We start from the raw sequence: 15,552 nt of genomic DNA on the forward strand, positions 1-15,552 counted from the left end.
TCTAGTAAGTTCCAAAGGACAGATTTCCAGCAAGTTCTGCCAGCACAGTACCACAGAGACTTTACCATCATCTCTGTGAGTCACTGCTGTGCTCTCTCCAAGATCTGGATCTTGAACCTGGGGACTGATACAGATAGAGAACAAAAAATTTGATTATTGTCCTGGAATTTCCATCTCATTGTGATGAGAGGAATCAAAGTCCGGTCTAGCCCTAAGAGTATAAAGGTATGCCCAAATTTCACATATCTAAAAATAGGAAATAATGTTTCTTCAGTAATTCATAAAAAATTATTTCTTATTTTGAAGCTGAAGATAATTCTGCATGACTTCTCTTTGTAGTTAAAAAAAAAAATCCAAATCTTTCATATTTGCATTAACCCTTGTTTTAAAAGGTGTTGTCCACAAAGTCGATTGTGATAGAAGAGAGTGATGTATAAATGAGACTTCCCAATGGTTGCCTTTGGTTTCAGGCTAATGCAGTCTATTGGTGCCCATGTTCCGTGGCTACTTTAAAGCCAGGAAAACAATAATTAACCTTTGTAGGGACCTTATGATTTACAACCTGCTTTTACATATACTATACCTTTTTTTAAAAAATTTATTTTTGGCTGCACTGGGTCTTCATTGCTGCATGCGAGCTTTCTCTAGTTGCGGCGAGCAGGGCTTACTCTTTGTTGCAGTGCACAAACTTCTCATTGCGGTGGCTTCTCTTGTTGCGGAGCATGAGTTCTAGGCACGTGGGCTCAGTAGTTGTGGTGCACGGGCTTAGTTGCTCTGCTGCATGTGGGATCTCACCCGACCAGGGCTCGAACCCATGTCCCCTGCATTGGCAGGCGGATTCTTAACCACTGCACCACCAGGGAAGCCTACATATACTATAACTTCTAATCTGCTCAACAACTTTCAAAATTAGTTATGATAACTTAAATAATGTAATCTTTTTGTTAAAATCTCATATCTGTTTGTTTGTTTTGTTTTGTTTTGTGGAACGCGGGCCTCTCACTGTTGTGGCCTCTTCCGTTGTGGAGCACAGGCTCCGGACGTGCAGGTTCAATGGCCATGGCTCATGGGCCTAGCCGCTCCGCGGCATGTGGGATCTTCCCGGACCGGGGCACGAACCCGTGTCCCCTGCATCGGCAGGCAGACTCTCAACCACTGCACCACCAGGGAAGCCCAAAATATCATATTTTTATTGCAGAAAGTTTAATAACCATTGAGAAATAAAAAGAATAATTTTTAAATGATCTATAATTCCATTATCAAGTGATAACTGTTGTTAAAACTTTAATGTTCCAGTCTTGTTTTTATACATATAAAGACATATGTTTTTATAAAAATGGAATCATGTTGCAGGTAATCTGCTAACTTACAAAACAATGTATCATGAATATGTTTATGTGTCATTAAGTGTATTCCTCTTAAACCATGATCTTAATCCTTTTGTAATTGGACCTCTTTAAGAATCTAATGAAAGCTATACTCCCTAAGCCCCAAAAGAAGCAACTATGCAATTACACAATTAAAATTTATCAGTTAATAAATAGAGGAGGATCCAGGATTTATGGGATTTGAAGTTTATATGATTTTGAAGACCCTATTTTATTTTTTTGTTTTCAACTTTATTTTTTCTTATGTTGCATGCTTACTTTTAAAACATTTAAACAATGCAAAATTTATAAAATGGCAGTGCCTATCCCAACCTGGCCCCAAGTAATTCTTGTAAGTAGAATGGTATTTTCCCTTCTAGAACCCTATTTATGAAACTATAAATGCATAATAATTTCTGTAGTATTGATTTTTAAAAAATACAAATTTCTTCGTACAATCCATACAGTTCAACAACTTGCTTTTCTCATTTAACAATATATCAGACACTGAAGAATTTCTTAAATATGAGAAAGTGAATTTAATTTTGACTCCCCATTTCTAAATTTCAATCTAATTAATGATTAGCTGGTATGAAACTATTTCTTTAATGTTTTCAAATCAGTTAATTATTAGTCGTTTGGAAATGCTAAACAGTTTTATTACATAGAAATAAAGAGTACTTTTAGTGTTTGTGATTTCTGTTAAAAATTTATTATTTTGGTTATTAAGAACAAAACAAAACAAAACACTTGTCTAGATTGTAGGATTGAGAAACTGACATGAAAATGATGGGAAATTCCCTCCTTCTCACACTGTGGGGAGCCCTCTAAAAGGAAAAACACAAAATTATATATAAATGTATTTATTTAGAATGAGAAATTACAATATCTTGCTGGAGGCTTGGAGATTCAGGTGTTTTTTATTTTATTTTATTTTTTTTTTGCAGTACGCGGGCCTCTTACTGTTGTGGCCTCTGCCGTTTCGGAGCACAGGCTCGGGACGCACAGGCTCAGCGGCCATGGCTCACGGGCCCAGCCGCTCCGCGGCATGTGGGATCTTCCCGGACCGGGGCACGAACCTGTGTCCCCTGCATCGGCAGGCAGACCCTCAACCACTGCGCCACCAGGGAAGCCCCGGAAGCCCCCTCAGGTGTTTTTTAAATGAGATCTGTTTAGGAATTTACCAGAAGTGCTACGTAGATATCCTTCTTGATTGCAACTTGGCTTCCCCTTCATGCCTAGAAAATTCTTTAACTCTCAGCAATTCAGCACTCACAGGCGCCTGCACAAGTGGGGGGCTATGAGAGCTCTCTTCACTGCTCACTCCATTAGCCCCAAGGTAAATCCACAGCTGTTCATGAATGAAACCTTTTGGGTCCCAGGTTCAAAACTCCTTCTCCTACAACATCATTTTTTTTTTTTTTTTTTTTTGCGGTACGCGGGCCTCTCACTGCTGTGGCCTCTGCCGTTTCGGAGCACAGGCTCCGGACGCGCAGGCCCAGCGGCCATGGCTCACGGGCCCAGCCGCTCGGCGGCACGTGGGATCCTCCCGGACCGGGGCACGAACCCGCATCCCCTGCATCGGCAGGTGGACCCTCAACCACTGCGCCACCAGGGAAGCCCTACCACATCATTTTTAATGGCTTCCTAGTCATCTACTGCATGGATGTACAATAATATGTTTATCCAGGAGCCTTCTCTTGAACACTTAAGATGGTTTATAATACCACTCTGGGATAATCATTCTTTTAGCTAAATCTCTGCCACTTCCCTGGTTATTTCCTTAGGATAAATTTCATTAAGTGGATCAAAGGGTATGTCAAATTTTCAAATGTTAGATTTGGCAGGAATATTTAAGTTCATTTCACAAATGAAGAAAGTGAGAGTATACTGGTTTACAGATAATGGATCGTTAAACTCAGTTTTTCTGACCCTGAATCATATATCATTTGATCTACCACCTGACCACTGGAAACCATTTGCCACTGTAAAAGGGTTTTGCCCCCAGAACCACACCATTGTGTGAAATGCTGGGGGTTGCTTCCCAGCCTTGTCATGTTTGTTTAGGTTCAGCTCAGGTTGTTCTTGCTGCACTTCTGCTCTGTTTTTTTATGGGAAACCTTTTAGTTTGACACATAACAGCTGTTAGGTATTTTGTTGAGCATTATCATTTGTTTAACTCCTCAGAAGATTTCGGAGGATTGTGTCCGGCACATAGGAGGTGCTCAATAAATTGATGATTGTTACAGCTCCAGAAGATTGGATATGTATCAGAAATTTCATGATTGAGCTTGTGCCTCTAACATTTATAGTTCCAGATGGAAATGACTGTAGACTTTGAGAGGACCACTATTATTCTAAACGTTATGGCTATAAAGTTTCGTGATAAAGTTTGTGGCATTTTGTATATTTCTCTAATAAAGGTATGGAGGTAAGGAAATCACCAAAAGAGGAGAAAGAGATAGTTGGGCTACAACGCTCACCTTTCTCTCCCAGTCTAGTCCAAAGTTAAAATAATCTAACATTTATTGAATACTTACAAGGTATGGGCTAGACTGATTTGAAGAATCCCAGTTAAATGAGTATCATTGTATGGTCAGACTCTGGTCTACATCATACAATTATTTACAATGATTTTTATGTATCATAAGAGGGTGTGCTGACAAAGCTGAGGGAACAACAGGGATTGGTTCTGCATTTTACTTAGTTGTGTAGGTTAATCTACTGGGTCTGTGTCTGGACCATTGAACCACACTAACAATGCTTATTGAACCACACTAACAATGGTTTGTTAAAGTTGAATGCAAATTGTGCAAAAACACACATTCACATTTTTATCTATATTTCTACATTGCAGGTTAATTCATTTAGGAAGATGCTCTTTGAATAAAGTTTCATGTATATTACCTACATTTAATTTCTGTAAATTGTTAAATATTTAGATAATTAGGTGTTCTCAGATAGTGCTTTTCAGCCTGGGTGGTTTGGGGTGGTAGTTGTTTTAAAATTATTTAAAATACTGTATCCTGCCTTTTGGTGCTCACAGTCAAGGAAACTGTGGCATTTACAAAATGGCAGTCTCTTGTTTATTGGAGTAAAGACATCTGCCAAGGGCAAACTGCAGCAAGCACACGTGCTGCACCTCAGGTTACCTTTTGAATGACCTTCACACCTGCTTAATTTCTTTTAAACTTGATAAGAAAACAAAACTAAAACCTCACAGCTCTCAATTTATTTCCCTAACTGGTTGTAATAATTTTACATTCCTTAACAGCTACTATAAACAGCAGCAAACATGATCCATGCTCTTGAAAAAAAGTAAATGGCAGTATTCATTAAGAATATATTTATAGTGCGTTTACATGCAGTCAAAACAGAAGGGGGTGTATCAGTATTTTACCTTTCTGACACATTACTTTGGCTCAGATAAAACATTCCGTCTCTGCCTTCAGTAGCCCGTTTAGCATTACCATTTTTGTGACTATATGTACGCACATTACAAAAAAAGCAAGAAATAAATTAGCATGCTATTTTGTTCGCTGCAGCACTAGGTATCTGATTTACTGAGGCAGGGCCACAAAGCGGAATTTCGTTGTGTTCTGGGAGCCCAGCTGTGATAGCTGCTTGTCTTCACCTTCTTATTATGGACTCTCCTTGAGGTGAGGAAAAGGCTTTTTACCGCGGTCCCCAGGGTCCAGTGCCACCCCGGTACCACGTGGGTCGGAGGTACCGGGGTGGCATGGTGCTGGTCCTGTGCTGCTGAAAGCCTCCTAAGAGGGGGGGCGTGGGCTCCGGCTTAGTTCTGGGAAAAGGTGTTGTCTCTAACTGGGAGCTTACAGGAAGGTGACCTGCGGGACATAGGCAGCCGCCCAAAGAACCATTTGGTTGGGTAGGCTGACAGCTGTAGGGGACCACAGCCGTCATCGCGCACAAGCCCTTCTCCAGACTCTGGGCCCGGCCTTCCCACCCCCAAACAACGGCGCGTGCGCCCCGCCCTCCCCCCTGCGCGCGCTCCCTCCTTCTCCACGCGCACTCCCCAACCCCGCTCCTGCCCGCGCGCGCCCCGCCCTCCCCGCGGCGCGCGCCCCGCCCTCCCCCGCGGCGCGCGCCCGGCCCGGCCCGCGCGCACGCGTGCCCCGCCCTCCCTCCCGCCCGGCGCGCGCGAGCCGGCTGGCCGAGGAGTGCGGTGGGCGGGGCGCCGCGCTGACGTTGCCCGGGATGCGGGCAGGGTCCGCCGCCGCCTCCTCTTCTGCCACCGGGGTTTGTATGAAAACACCCGGCGGCGGGCGGTGAGGCATCCGCCGGGCCCCCGGAGAGCATCGGCCCGCGCTGCCGACGCTGAGCCGGGTGCTGCACCTTTACCCAGTCCCTGCCAGCGCCCCATCCTGAGCCGGTGAGCGCCCTGCCGCCGTCAGCGCGACCGGGCCGGCAGCCCCTCGGCTGCGGTTAGCCCGCCCGCCCGCCACCCCTCCTATCTTCTCATCCGCGGCATCCTGGGGGCTGGGGAGGCCGGGGAGGAGCGACCCCGGGCCCGCCCCGGTCTGCGTCCTGCGATCCCTCCGCCCCTTACCTGTCAGGTTGTGTAACCCGTGTCTTTCGGGGGGTGGACCGGGTCTTGAGGGGAACCCCTGATGGGTGGGGCCTTTGGCCGGTTTCTGGAAAACGCCCCGCCCCCACCCATGGAGGCTCGGTCGTCCCTGCTCCAGTCCCCGCGGAGGGTGCCCGGCGCGGTCTCCGGGCAGAGACGGCCCCCTGCCCTGCTCTCCCTTTCCCTCGGCGGTGACCGCGCGGGTGGCTGCGGTACAGCGCGGAGCGGAGCCGAGGGGCGGCGGGCAGGGGCCGGGCGCGCACCCCGCCTCCCCAGCCGCCCCAGCTCCCAGCCCCTAGGTGCGCCGCGCTTCAGGGTGGGCTGTGGTGTGACGTCGGCGATGGCTGGGCTTGCTCCCTCTCAGTGGGTAGCTTGGCCTGAAGTGTGTTCTCTGCTTACAACTTGGCGCCCTGTGGGTTTGATTTGAACCTGAATCAGATCGCCCTAGATGACAGTGCAGAGTTTCCCTCCAGCCTTCCTTCCTGAGTTGGGGGTTCTTCATGCAAGTGTTCAGGGACTCCTACAACCCAACGCAAAGGCTTGCTGGGCTCAATGGTTGTTTCCCTCCTGTGCCTTTAAGCCTTTTAAAGTACCAGTGCAGTTTTGAATTGGTTCGTTTCCTTTCCTGGGCATTTACTCATCACAGAATAGAGTTTTACACATCGTTGTGAATGTTGATAACTTAAAGCCCATTTCTCATTTTAAGATAGCTTCCTCAAGTGCTTGCAGGTCTAGCACTGCCGATGACCTAATATGTTGTAAGACTCAGTCGAAATTTTCTTTGGCAATATTAATTCTGTGTGGTTTTTTTTTCAGGTATTCAAAATTGTAGCAGTGTTTATGATGTACGACAGTTTGTAGGTAGAAGGGACTTTAATAGTCTTCTGGATCACTCATTTTCACTTACCATTTATGTTCTTGTTGGAATCTTTTTTTTTTTTTTTTTTTTCGGTACGCGGGCCTCTCCCTGTTGTGGCCTCTCCTGCTGCGGAGCACGGGCTCCGGACGCACAGGCTCAGCGGCCATGGCTCACGGGCCCAGCCGCTCCGCGGCATGTGGGATCTTCCCGGACTGGGGCACGAACCCGTGTCCCCTGCATCGGCAGGTGGACTCTCAGCCACTGCGCCACCAGGGAAGCCCCCGTGTTGGAATCTTTATGTAAATCAGGTTATCTCTTTCTTTGTTAACCTCTGAATTCGTTCTATAAATTGTCTTTTTTTCCCCCTGAGAAAACCAGAAAGTGGTTTTTGTAATTGTATTGTGGAATGTTTTCAGTTCAGCAGGCCAAAAAAGTAGTAGTTTATTTAAGGCACTTTATATGGTACATATTTTAAAACGTGTGCCAAATGTTAAAATCAAACAAAACCCTGAAAGATCTGTAAGCATTTTCTTATGTAATTACTGTGAGATAGTTAGCAGTGCCTTATCCACTCCTTATTTCTCATCCTTAAGGATGAGTTGTAACATGACTTGTTCTGTTTCCCATTCCACTTTGCTTGAATTAATTTCTACAGTGAAGTTATAGGTTCATTTTTTAAAAAATTTATTTATTTTATTTATTTTATTTTTGGCTGCACTGTGTCTTTGTTGCTGTGCGAGGGCTTTCTCTAGTTGCGGTGAGCGGGGGCTACTCTTCGTTGCGGTGCGAGGGCTTCTCATTGCGGTGGCTTCTCTTGTTGCAGAGCACGGGCTCTAGGTGCGGGCTTCAGTAGTTGTGGCGGATTCTTAACCACTGTGCCACCAGGGAAGCCCTAGGTTCATTTTTAATGACCTCAAAACTCTGCCTTGAATTGCTTCAACACATACTTAGAACTGCAGTCTCACTCTGAACACTGAAATGAAAAGTATAGACATAGAGCTACCCTTGTAATTAGCCACATTGCAAAACATTTAAATGTATAGTGTAATCTGAACTTTTGTAAATGCAGTTTTTATAAAGCTTTTTTAGTTGACTTGAATTGAGGCATTATTCTCTTTGGAATAGTCTAGCTAGATTCTTATATAATAACGGTTTTATTTTCAATAGTTGAAGAAAAAGAGGTCCAAGACGTGTGAAATCATCTAATTTGTATCATATTCTATATCTTGGACAAAAAAAAAAATCTCTTCCACAGTTTCACCTTCCAAAATCTACTTTTCTTGCTTGAAGCCCCTTAATACCTGGAAGTTGAACAGTGCATGGGTAGTAATGGATGACCTGTCAGAGGGCTTTCTGCAAATTGGGAGCTTCTCTTAGGCAGTAGGTCTCAGTGTAAACAACAGAAATTGTCAACAGTGGACACTGAATTTAAACTTTATATATTATTGTTGGTTACTGTGCCTCTGTGTACTACAGTGTAGTGGCTAAGGGGCTGGCCCTCAGAGCCAGACAGGCTGGAATTGAATCCTGGCTTTGCTTTGAGCAAGTTATTTATCTTCTTTGTGCTTCAATTTTCTCAACTCCAAAAATGGAGCTAATTATGGTGTATACTCTTAAGATGATCTTGAATATTAAATGAGTTAACACATCTAAAGTGCTTAGCCCACAATGCCTGGCACATAGTAAATGCTCAGTAAATATTGCTAGTGTTTTTCCTCAGTGCAAGGGATCTAGTAAGCCGAAAAGGGGCTTTGGGCTGATCGAGCACTGTTATTCCAGATTAATTCCACGATGACCCATTTGCTCTGTTGGGGCTAAGTGAGAGCTTAGTGTTACTGTCCTGGCTTGGAAGCATGTAATTTATTTAGTTTAGAACAGCTAGACCCTGAGCTGGGTGCCCTGAGATGCTGCCGGAGAGTGGCTGTAGTATCCCTGTTTGTCCCTTCTGACAGAACCTTGGATTGTCTCCCTCATGGTGGTGGTGGCTGCTATTTTAATCACCTGTTTTTGAGTTTGTGATTGCATGTTTCTTTGGCTGTCATGTGCAGCTATCAAAAATATTATCTATCAAACTATTAATGGATATATTTATGTGTTTATCTGATCAACATATTGCATGTTTCCAGGATATACAAAATCACTTTCATCTAAGCATTCTTTTTTTTTTTAAATTCTGTATTGATGTTACTTAGAATGAGGGGTTAATTTTGATTTGCCATTGTGTTCCTTTTCAGTTTTCATGTAATTTTCCTAGGAAAACTAAAAAAAAGTTTTTTAAATGTACTTCTTGTTCTTTTTGGTTTGCAGGGATCTGATATTAATACTCTGTTCTTTACATCAGGTGCTTTCAAATGTTTGGTCTCAGGACCCTTTTATACTCTTAAAAAATTATTGAGCACCACAAAAAGCTTTTGTGGATTATATATTATAAATTAAAGCAAAGATGCAAAATTTTTATTAATTCACTTAAAATGATCATTATAAACCCATTACATGTTAATATAAACATTTTTTTTAGTGAAAGATGACTATTTTTCAAGAATAAATAAAGGAGTGAGAAGACTGGCATTCTAGATTTTGTAAATCTCTAATGTCTGGTTTAATAGAAACAGCGGGATTCTCATATCTGCTTCTGCATTCAGTCTATTGCAATATATTGTTTGGGTTGAAGTATATATACAGAGAGAAATCCAGCCTTACACAGTTAATGGCTGAAAAAGGAAGGGATATTTTGATAGCCTCCAGATAATTATGGATATACTTGTTTGGTACTACATCAAAACTCAGCATATGACAGTTTTTAGTGAGTTATATAAAGGTTTGGAATGAACCTCCCCAAAATGTGCCACTTTTGAGTGTGGATTATTTTGAGCTAAATGCAATTGGGAAACTGCCTGTTCAAGGGAAACTACTGCCCCTTCCTTAACTACCTAGAAGAATTTAAATTGGGGATTTTTCCCAGAAAAAGAGTTATTACCAGCGATAAATTTTATCCTAGTGGCCCCATCTATATGGCAGACAAACATCGTATTGTCAAACATCTGCTCTTCTTATTGTCCTGTGAATGACCTTAGTTCTTGGAAGCCCCAGTCCCCTATGCCATTCTGTAGCTCAGGATGACATACACACTTCATTTTACCTTTCTGTCTTTGAAACTCTGATGTATGTAGGGTCTGTCACCCTTCATGTGGTTGGGATTCCCATACATATGAATTAAATTTGCTTTTCTCCTGTTAATCTGTCTCATGCCAATTTAATTCTTAGAGCAGCCAGAATAACCTAGAAGAAGGGTAGAGGAAAGTTTTCTCCCTCCCTGACAGTTGCAGTATGGAATCTGAAATCATAACATTGGACTTTTTAATAATGTTATGTTAAAATCTGTTGGTCTGAACTTAGAGTGGACCTAACGCCCATGCCTGAATTTATAACATCATGCCCTGGTCATTTGTAAATATTGGTTCAGTGAGTTACTTTTCATTACAAAATATTAAAAAAACCATGTTTGTTAATATCAATATCACCACCTATTCCATCAGAAACAAGTTATTGGGAAGCTGTCCCAGTTGTGACATGATGGTGGTTATGAGTTTTCCAAAAATCTGATTTTTGCTTGAAAGCTCAAATTTTATCATTGGCAACAAATATGATTGTCAGCTGTTTCCTGTAAGTGACAAATAGACTTCAGTAATTTCTGAGCAAACCTCTGCCAAAATACCTAAGTCATTCTTTTAAGTAAAGGTGGTGTTTAACGAAAAAGGCTAATTCAAGCTCTCAATTCAGTTACAGAAGCACTTTTCCTTGAGACAGCTGTCAAGCATTATAATTTACTATATAGCAAGAAAGGCTTCATGCATACTTAACCACTTTTTCACATAGAACATTGAAAGAATATGTATGCAAGGGCCAAGATTTAATAAAATTAATATCTTTTTTACTATTTCAGGGACATTCTTAAGTGAAACAGACTTTTTTATAATTGCTGGTGCTTGATGGTGAAAATACAATCACTAATAACAGTACAGTTTGGTGCCACCATTATAATTTGTTCCAAGGTGCCAGAAATTTTACAAACCATTGCTTTTGCACTATTAGTGTAAATGCTAATATAGTTAAAAAGGCTAATAATGTTTTAGTATTATTATAAAAATAGCTTTGACCTCGTGGACCCCCTAAAAGGGTGTTGGGACCCCAGGGTTTCACAGAGCACACTTTGAGGACTTAGAGTATAAATCATAGGGGATTTCTACCAAACTTTGATTAGGAAGGAAAGTGGTAGTAACTATTTCTAGTCTATTTTTGCTTCAGACTTTTGGGTCCCTGTAAAGGCCTTCTTTAAAAAAAAACATTTAAGCAGAGTAAAGGTTATTCATAGAAAGTTGAGAGGTTTCTTAGGGTTTTAGTCAAGTGCTGATACAAGGGGGCTATATTATTAGTATTCTGAAATTACACTATCTTAAGATTTGGTTGTACATTTCCACATAAATGTTCAAATCTAATTTTTTTTGGATTTTACATATTAGACAAATATAGTGAAGGCACAGTATGGAAAACTCGCTTGACACCCAGCTCATAAGCTGGAAAAAAAAAAGACAAACTACTTAGCTCCCTTCATTTTTCATTTAATTCATGCTGAGGATGAACCATCCTAAGGAGAGGTGACCAGTACTTGCTGTCTTTGTGTCACATGTTTTCCCTATGGGGAAAATGATTTACGATTATGATTATAAGGGTATAGGTTACGTTGGGAATAATAATAATAATGTCAATGAAGGATTTATGGTAGAATAATAGTAATAAAAATGTTAACACTGTCCACATATAATAGAGTTTAATGAATTGAAAAGAATGCTATTTTTTTTTTTGCGGTACGCGGGCCTCTCACTGTTGTGGCCTCTCCCGTTGCGGAGCACAGGCTCCGGACGCGCAGGCTCAGCGGTCATGGCTCACGGGCCCAGCCACTCCGCGGCATGTGGGATCTTCCCGGACCGGGGCACGAACCCGTGTCCCCTGCATCGGCAGGCGGACTCTCAACCACTGCGCCACCAGGGAAGCCCCAAAAGAATGCTATTTTTGACAAAAACTCCAGATTTGTGGTAGGCACAGCTTCTTGTTGAATGTAGCAGAACTGACTGATGATAGTTGATGCAAGACAGCTAACTTCCCTGAGGAGCTTCTCTCCTAATTTAGAGTGAAAGAATTTGACTTCCACAAGGTCTTTGAAGCCTGCTACAATTCTGGGGTTCTGGGATTTTTTCTTTGTCTTGAAAATGTCTCTTTCATCTGTTAATTTCATCTCATCAGTTTTAATTTTTTTTAAATTAAATTAAATTTAATTTTTTTTCCTCTTTAACAGATTTATTTTTTGGTCCAGATTTTCTTTTATTTCTTTATACAGCAGGTTCTTATTAGTCTTCCATTTTTTTTTTTTTTTTCCCTTACGCGGGCCTCTCGCTGTTGTGGCCTCTCCCGTTGCGGAGCACAGGCTCTGGACACACAGGCTCAGCGGCCATGGCTCACGGGTCCGGCCGCTCCGCGGCATGTGGGATCTTCCCGGTCCGGGGCACGAACCCGTGTTCCCTGCATCAGCAGGCGGGCTCTCAACCACTGCGCCACCAGGGAAGCCCTAGTCTTCCATTTTATACACATCAGTGTATAAATGTCAATCCCAATCGCCCAATTCATCACACTACCACCCCCACCCCCTGCCGCTTTCCCCTCTTGGTATCCATACGTTTGTTCTCTACATCTGTGTCTCCACTTCTGTCCTGCAAATTGGTTCATCTGTACAGTTTTTCTAGGTTCCACATATATGCGTTAATACACGATATTTGTTTTTCTCCTTCTGACTTACTTCACTCTGTGACAGCCTCTAGATCCATCCATATTCTCTACAAATCACCCAATTTCGTTCCTTTTTATGGCTGAGTAATACTCCATTGTATATATGTACCACATCTTCTTTATCCATTCGTCTGTTGATGGGCATTTAGGTTGCTTCCATGACCTGGCTATTGTAAATAGTGCTGCAGTGAACATTGGGGTGCATGTGTCTTTGAATTATGGTTTTCTCTGGGTATATGCCCAGTAGTGGGATTGCTGGATCGTATGGTAATTCTATTTTTAGTTTCTTAAGGAAGCTCCATACTGTTCTCCATAGTGGCTGTATCAATTTACATTCCCACCAAGAGTGCAAGAGGGTTCCCTTTTCTCCACACCCTCTCCAGCATTTGTTGTTTGTAGGTTTTCTGATGATGCCCATTCTAACTGGTGTGAGGTGATACCTCATTGTAGTTTTGATTTGCATTTCTCTAATAATTACTGATGTTGAGCAGGTTTTCATGTGCTTCTTGGCCATCTGTATGTCTTCTTTGGAGAAATGTCTATTTAGGTCTTCTGCCCATTTTTGGATTGGGTTGTTTGTTTTTTTTTAATATTGAGCTGCATGAGCTGTTTATATATTTGGGAGATTAATCCTTTGTCCATTGACTCATTTGGAAATATTTTCTCCCATTCTGAGGGTTGTCTTTTCGTCTTGTTTATGGTTTCCTTTGCTGTGCAAAAGCTTTTAAGTTTCGTTAGGTCCCATTTGCTTATTTTTGTTTTTCTTTCCATTACTCTAGGAGGTGGATCAAAAAAGATCTTGCTTTGATTTATGTCAAAGAGTGTTCTTCCTATGTTTTCCTCTAAGAGTTTTATAGTGTCCGGTCTTACATTTAGGTCTATAATCCATTTTGAGTTTATTTTTGTGTATGGTGTTATGGAGTGTTCTAATTTCATTCTTTTACATGCAGCTGTCCAGTTTTCCCAGCACCACTTATTGAAGAGACTGTCTTTTCTCCATTGTATATCCTTGCCTCCTTTGTCATAGATTAGTTGACCATAGGTGCATGCGTTTATCTCTGGGCTTTCTATCTTGTTCCATTGATCTATATTTCTGTTTTTGTGCCAGTACCATATTATCTTGATTACTGTAGCTCTGTAGTATAGTCTGAAGTCAGGGAGTCTGATTCCTCCAGCTCCATTTATTCCTTCAAGACTCCTTTGGCTATTCGGGGTCTTTTGTGTCTCCATACAAATTTTAAGATTTTTTGTTCTAGTTCTGTAAAAAATGCCATTGGTAATTCGATAGGGATTGCATTGAATCTGTAGATTGCTTTGGGTAGTATAGTCATTTTCACAATATTGATTCTTCCAATCCAAGAACATGGTATATCTCTCCATCTGTTGGTATTGTCTTTAATTTGTTTCATCAGTGTCTTATAGTTTTCTGCATGCAGTTCTTTTGTCTCCCTAGGTAGGTTTATTCCTAGGTATTTGCAATGGTAAATGGGAATGTTTCCTTAATTTCTCTTTCAGATTTTTCCTCATTAGTGTATAGGAATGCAAGAGATTTCTGTCTATTAATTTTGTATCCTGCTACATTACCAAATTCATTGATTAGGTCTAGTAGTTTTCTGGTGGCATCTTTAGGATTCTCTATGTATAGTATCATGTCATCTGCAAACAGTGACAGTTTTACTTCTTTTCCAATTTGTATTCCTTTTATTTCTTTTTCTTCTCTGATTGCCATGGCTAGGACTTCCAAAATAATGTTGAATGATAGTGGTGACAGTGGACATCCTTGTCTTGTTCCTGATCTTAGAGGAAATGCTTTCAGTTTTTCACCATTGAGAATGATGTTTGCTGTGGGTTTGTCGTATATGGCCTTTGTTATGTTGAGGTAGGTTCCCTCTATGCCCATTTTCTGGAGAGTTTTTATCATAAATGGGTGTTGAATTTTGTCAAAAGCTTTTTCTGCATCTATTGAGATGATCATATGGTTTTTATTCAATTTGTTAGTATGGTGTATCACATTGATTGATTTGCATATATTGAAGAATCCTTGCATCTCTGGGATAAATCCCACTTGATCGTGGTGTATGATCATTTTAATGTGTTGTTGGATTCTGTTTGCTAGTATTTTGTTGAGGGTTTTTGCATCTATATTCATTAGTGATATTGGTCTTTAATTTTCTTTTCTTGTAGTTTCTTTGTCTGGTTTTGGTATCAGAGTGCTGGTGGTCTCATAGAATGTTTGGGAGTGTTCCTTCCTCTGTAATGTTTTGGAAGAGTTTGAGAAAGATGGGTGTTAGCTCTTCTTTAAATGTTTGATAGAATTCACCTGTGAGGCCATCTGGTACTGGACTTTTGTTTGTTGGAAGATTTTTAGTCACAGTTTAAATTTCATTACTTGTGATTGGTCTGTTCATATTTTCTATTTCTTCCTGGTTCAGTCTTGGAAGGTTATACCTTTCTAAGAATTTGTCCATTTCTTCCAGGTTGTCCATTTTATTGGCATAGATTTGCTTGTAGTAGTCTCTTAGGATGCTTTGTATTTTTGAGGTTTCTGTTGGAACTTCTCCTTTTTCATTTCTAATTTTATTGATTTGAGTCCTCTCCCTGTTTTTCTTGATGAGTCTGGCTAATGGTTTATCAATTTTATTTATCTTCTTGAAGAACCAGCTTTTAGTTTTATTGATCTTTGCTATTGTTTTCTTTGTTTCTATTTCATTTATTTCTGCTCTGATCTTTATGATTTCTTTCCTTCTGCTACCTTTGGGTTTTGTTTGTTCTTCTTTCTCTAGTTCCTTTAGGTGTAAGGTTAGATTGTTTATTTGAGATTTTTTTTGTTTTTTGAGATAGGCTTGTACTGCTATAAACTTCCCTCTTAGAACTGCTTTTGCTGCATCCCATATGTT

The 15,552-nt window shown here is 41.3% G+C and overlaps 1 protein-coding gene across 9 annotated transcripts in view; it reads left to right on the plus strand.

The window, feature by feature from the left end:
• Positions 1-5,614: 5,614 nt before the first annotated feature.
• Positions 5,615-15,552, plus strand: part of AGTPBP1 (ATP/GTP binding carboxypeptidase 1) — a 170,933-nt gene continuing 160,995 nt past the window's right edge. For 7 of the 9 annotated variants that reach the window (XR_012332465.1, XR_002177387.3, XM_019940383.3 and 4 more), the window contains exon 1: positions 5,615-5,760. The gene's annotated coding sequence lies outside the window, so the exon portion shown is untranslated. Of the gene's footprint in view, positions 5,761-5,923; positions 5,945-6,233; positions 6,255-15,552 lie in introns of those variants that run through there. The other 2 variants (XM_073806005.1, XM_073806004.1) reach the window with 2 other exon arrangements.

The sequence above is a fragment of the Tursiops truncatus genome, chromosome 6 (assembly GCF_011762595.2).
Source record: "Tursiops truncatus isolate mTurTru1 chromosome 6, mTurTru1.mat.Y, whole genome shotgun sequence".
Classification (NCBI taxonomy): Eukaryota; Metazoa; Chordata; class Mammalia; order Artiodactyla; family Delphinidae; genus Tursiops; species Tursiops truncatus.